This window comes from Rhinolophus sinicus, chromosome 13, assembly GCF_057876585.1.
Source record: "Rhinolophus sinicus isolate RSI-liver-muscle chromosome 13, RSI-T2T, whole genome shotgun sequence".
Lineage (NCBI taxonomy): Eukaryota > Metazoa > Chordata > Mammalia > Chiroptera > Rhinolophidae > Rhinolophus > Rhinolophus sinicus.
In genome coordinates this window covers 33,932,908-33,938,907 of record NC_142513.1, presented here as the reverse complement: position 1 = coordinate 33,938,907, position 6,000 = coordinate 33,932,908, and positions in this window count along the sequence as shown.

Genomic DNA, 6,000 nt, shown 5'->3' with positions numbered 1-6,000 from the left:
ACATACCTTATTGCTGAATATCACTATGGTTGGGAAGCTATGCACCAACACCAGCGCCAAGTCCACCCTTCAAAGCAATTTTGGGGACTCTTTTTCTGAAATGGCCATCAGAGCTGTCATCGTATTACCCCTGATGTCCTGAATGTGATCAAAACATCTTCCTTTCAATATTCCCTTTATCTTTGGGTAAAGAAAGAAGTCATTGGGAGCCAGATCAGGTGAGCAGGGAGGGGTTCCAATACAGTTATTTGTTTCCTGGCTAAAAACTCCCTCACAGACAGTGCCATGTGAGCTGTTGCATTGCTATGATGCAAGAGCCATGAATTGTTGGCGAAAAGTTCAGGTTGTCTAACTTTTTTATGCAGCCTTTTCAGCACTTCCAAATAGTAAACTTGGTTAAGTGTTTGTCCAGTTGGTACAAATTCATAATGAATAATCCCTTTGATATCAAAAAAAGTTAGCAACATCGTTGCAACAAGTTTGCAAACATAGTTGTTAGACCTTGTATGATTGCTTTATTTAATGAAACCAAATTTCCTGTCAAAAATCCAGTGGGAATGAAGAGTGAGAGGAAGTACCAACAGCATATTAGTATGTTAGTGTAATAGTGGATGATTCTAAGAGGTCTCATCATTTAGGGAGCAGTAGTAGTTGAGTTACAAGCAAGTTTGCACATGGTATCAACATGGCTATTTTGCTGCCAATGTGAGGAACAGTGAGGTTTCCACAGGACTCTACAGGGCTGGGGGCATCTCCTTGACTGAGATAAACAGGATTGGGAGGTTAGGAGGAAGGAGAACTGGAAGAGTTGCAGAGGCAGTTAAATGCAGTTAAGGTAAGTTGCCATTTCTTCACTAATCAGATCCCTAGCTACATCATGAACCATTTACCTGGTTGAAATGGAAGACAGAGCCAGTCCATAAAGCATTCCAATGGCACCATCACTATCATGTTACACAAAATTTGCAGCCAAGGTTGACACACCAGTGTTGGAGGAATCATGCTGGGGCTTGTGCACTTCCTCACCACATGTATGGTGGGTAGGAATGTAGGAAAATTTCTGGCTATGGAAAGTAAACGTCTCACCTCTGAAAGGGTAGAGTCCTGCAACCACCATAAAACAAAGACTCAGTATTGTGAGCTGAGCCAAGAATCTCCCAAAAGAGAGGGTGGAGCCTGGGCATGGCTTTCCTTCTCTTCCCTTGTGTAATATCATCACATCATCTGGGGGTAATGTGTGCAGTAGGGGGCCTTTAGAAAGTTGGTTGTGCTACAATTTATGGCTCCCCTCAGCAAGTAAATCTTTGCTCTCTGATCTATAGGCCAGCAACCATAATTCCTCTCTCCCTTTTTAAAAGTTTTTTTTTTTTCATAAGATATATGAATGCAATTTTAAAATTAAATAGTGTGCCTCAAAAATAGCAGGGGCCTTAGCCCTTCCTACCATGTTTGCCTAAAAATAAGACCTAGCCAGACCATCAGCTTTAATGCGTCTTTTGGAGCAAAAATTAATATAAGGCCCAGTATTATATGTTATGTTATGTTATGTTATGTTATGTTATGTTATGTTATGTTATGTTATGTTATGTTATGTTATGTTATGTTATGTTATGTTATGTTATGTTAGATTAATTTTTGCTCCAAAAGATGCAGTAAAGCTGATGGTCTGGCTCGGTCTTATTTTTGGGGAAACACGGTACCTCCAGGTCCTGCTGCTCAAGACCCACTTTCGTCTATTTCAGCTGCTTCTTCTGGTACTGATTTCCATTTGCTTATACTCTTTCTGGATTTATTCATTTTAGACCTTGTGTGTTAACCTCCTGATATGTTCAATAAGGACACATAGCTCTCCCTTTTTCCTTTCTATTCTTATAATTACTTTGCAATTTTTAGCTACATCAATTGTCACTGTTTATATGATTTGTAAACTTGGTTTATCCCAGAACCAAGTAGAGAATTGTGATTATCGTTCTTGTACAATGCTTTACAGTGTTACCTTGGTTTTTGAATATCTCTGTTGATGAACATTGATAGCTATTGTGAGCTATTTTGTTGTGAGCTATTTTTGAACATTTCAGAACTCAAACCGTCTTCCGGAAAGGATTACATCCAAAAACCGAAGTACCACTGTATTTTGTTGTTCTTACTCACTTCTGGTTTTCTGAGTCGTACTTTGTTTTTTCTGATCAGATCTGTCAATGTCCATTGATAGCTTTTCCAAAACCTCAAACATATCAGATAATTTATTTGTTCTACTCTTGTTCCTCTGGAGACTCTCTGCAGGACCCCTGTGTCCTGTTTCATGCAGTCGTTAGGACTGTGGCACAGTTATCATCCTGGAATTTTTCTTCACATCACCCTGCAACCTCCCTTTGTAGATTTCCTGTTTCTGGATTCCCATGTCTTCCACTTTCTTGACTTACTCCTTTCTGCTGTATGATTATCTTCTCTAGTGGTATCCTAAGAAAGGACACAAGGGACAATTATTTTTCAGTTCAGGGTTGTATCCAAATACCTTTATTCTCCCGCTTATATTATAATTCGGCTGTATGTAGATTCTTGATTGAAACTCAGTTGCTTCATTGCTTACTAGCACACATATTGCTGTGAGTAGTCCAATGGAAATTTTATTTCCAATCTTTTGTACCTTTGTAAGTTCTCTCTCCCTTTCTCTCCCCACCCCCTTTCTGGGATAGTTTTTAAAATCTCTTTATTTTGATCAGAGTACTAGTCATTCTGTGGTCCCTTTCAAAATCAAGGCATGTTCTACAATTATGGATTTTTTTTAAAAAAAATTTCCTTCCCTCTTTTCTCTAAATCTCTGGAATAATTATTATTTGGATCTTGGGTCTCCTGGCTTAATTCCACAAGACTCTTATCACTCTTTAAGAAAAATCTTTTCCTACTTGTTCTACTTCTTCCTGAGAGGTTTCATCTGTTTTGTTTCCAAAACCTTCTACTGAGTTTTAAAAATTGTAACCATCTTATTTTAAATTTATGAGTTCTTTCTTATTGTTTGAGCCATCATTTTCCATAGCATTCTGTTCTTGTCTCATGCATGCAATATCTTCGCTTTTTAAGTCTAAGGATATTAACTTTAGTGGGATTTTTGAAGTTTTCTTCTGATCCCCACATTATCTCTGTTTCCTTCTTGCTCCTTTTCTCCTCTTTCTGTGTTTTGGTCTCTTTCTCTTACGTTGGGAGACATTCCTCAAATGTCTGTTGGTCTTTGGCTTTCTGCTCCATTTATGGTAAATTGCTTAAAACATGATTAGAAGTTTCTATGCAAAGTGGGTGGGGAGGGCACTTCACAGTAGTATCAAATAGTGGGCCAGCTGCCCTGTATGAAAACTCCCAAATGTCAGAATCTGGGCAGTCACTTTCCCCACTGAAGAGACTTCTTAATGCCTGACTGCTGGAATAGTAGGGGATGTATAATCTACTTCGTGAGCTGATTATAAAAGTCACATTACCCAAACTGCTGAATGTGTGCCACTGGTGGCACATGACTTGATTTTAGGGCACAAATGGCTAAATCTTTTTTAAAAGTATGTGTAGTATAACATTATTTGTTTCAGTATATGTTGGCAAAATAAATTACTAGCCCATCAAACCCATGATGTCAAGGATATTATTATTTTAAGACAAACTAAGTAAATGAGAAGTCAAGTTAAAAGTATTAAAACAAATAATAGTACAGGAGGGATATAAACATGGCAAAAAATCATGAAGGAGGTACTAAAATGATTGATGTTTGGTAGATACTGTGATAAAGAAAGGAAGACATCTTTTATTACATTAAGAGAGAGTAGAAAGGGGACTGACTCCATGTGGAACTGACAGCTAAAGCAAAAGGACAGATGCATGGTGGGGAAATTACAAGTCCCTCCTGTGTGTCTGGAGAGGGGTGAGAGATGGTGAGGGGCAGGATTATAAAGAACGATTAATTTTCTTAAATATTATTTTAAAACTGATTTGATGGTGGTACAGTTTTTGGTCTGAGAGGCAGCATGGTTATTCACGGTGGCTGGCCCAAGTGAAGTCAACAGTAATGATTTGACTTTGAATTATTTACAACAATTAAAAAAGGACACACACTGGCTTTCTCCTGTCGCATAGCAAGGTATTGGTGTGTCTCCAGCACCCCAAGCCCTAAATAATTAAATAAAATAAAAAATTTAATGTCTCACACTAGCCACAGTTTAGTGACATATGACCTACATTATTGGGTATCACAGATATAGAACATTTTCATTATTGAAAGTTCTCTTAACTAGCACTGTTCTATGATTACATAAAGCCAATTTTTAAAAATTTTCATGTGTACAACATAATGATTCGTTCACTATTTGTACAGAGCCTACGTTTGTTTAAAAAGTCTCTTAAATTTGCAGATTGTAATATTGACATTTGTGTTTGTATAAAAGTACAGATAAAAGTATCCACCACACAATGATACAAAACAGTTCTGTCACCAGAGGCTCAAGGGGGTGGATGTCCAAAAGACCACCCAACCTGGGGCAGCGGTGACCGGGTACTTGTCTCTGCGCAAGAAAGCATTCAAGAACAAGACAGATGCAGGAAAGTGAAAGCGATTTATTGAAAATGAAAGTACACAGGAGAGGGAAGTGAGGGCAAACTCAGAGTACGAGTTCTGCCAAGGAAGTCATGATTAGGGGTTTTTATTCCTCCTGGATAGGGAATTGGTGACATTCCATTGGCAAGTTTCATTCATCTCCTCCCCCTGGGCATGACCCTCTGTTTCCTGCTTTTTCTTCCTTATTTGGTGCCCCTGGAACTGTCATGGCATCAGATGTGTGGTGGAAGTCATAGTAACCCCAGTGCAAATAACATTAAAATTAGCTAAAGGTCAGGTGCTAGGTCATAGGGATTAGCCTTGCTGGATAAAACTGGTTCTTGTTTTTCTCCAGCTACAGGTGCTGGATATAGTCGCTTGTTACTTGTGTAACCAGTGAGGCACCTCACTTGTACCCTGGAGGGTGTTGTCAATTTCCTAGGCTATTTATCCTGCCTAAATTCCATACCCCCCAAATTCCTTCCTACTACCCCTTTAGAAGCAAACCCTCTTAACACCCCAAACAAACACTAATTTATTGTCTGTTCCTACAGTTTTACCTTTTCAGAAGTGTAGTATAGATGAAATCATATAATATGTAACATTTTGAGACTAGCTTCTTTTACACAACTTAGTGCCTTAAAGATTCATCCAATTTGTTGCAAGTACCCTCTTCAATGCTGAATAGTACTCCATTACATGGTTGGTTATACCTCAGTTTGTTTACCCATATCTAGGGTTACCAGATCATGTGGTAAGTATATGTTTAATTTGATAAGAAACTGCCTAAAAATTTCCCAGAATGGCTGTATTATTTTGCATTCCCAATGGAAATATATGAGTGTTATGTTAGCTCTGCATCTTTGTCAACACTGGGTATTATCTTTTTTTTTTTTTTTTTTTTGGTCATTCTAATACATGTATGTATGTAATATTTTTTAATTTGAAATTCGTTTTTTTTTTTTTAATTCGGGAATATTGGGGAACAGTGTGTTTCTCCAGGGCCCATCAGCTCCAAGTCATTGTCCTTCAATCCAGTTGTGGAGGGTGCAGCTCAACTCCAAGTCCAGTCACGGTTTTCAATCTTAGTTGCAGGGGGTGCAGCCCACCATCCCATGTGGGAATTGAACCGGCAACCTTGTTAAGAGTTCGCGCTCTAACCATCTGAGCCATCCAGCCACCCCTCGGGCAGCTCAGCGGCAGCTCGTTGTCTTCAATCTAGTTGTGGAGGGCACAGCTCACTGGCCAAGGTGGGAATCAAGCCAGCAACTCTGTTGTTCAGAGCTCTCGCTCTAACCAACTGAGCCATCTGGCTGCTCCCTGAAATTCATTAGCTAATCATGTTTTGCTTCTTTTCATGTCCTTATCTACCATCTTTATATCATCTTTAGAGAAGTGCTTGTCCAAACCTTTTGTCCATTTTA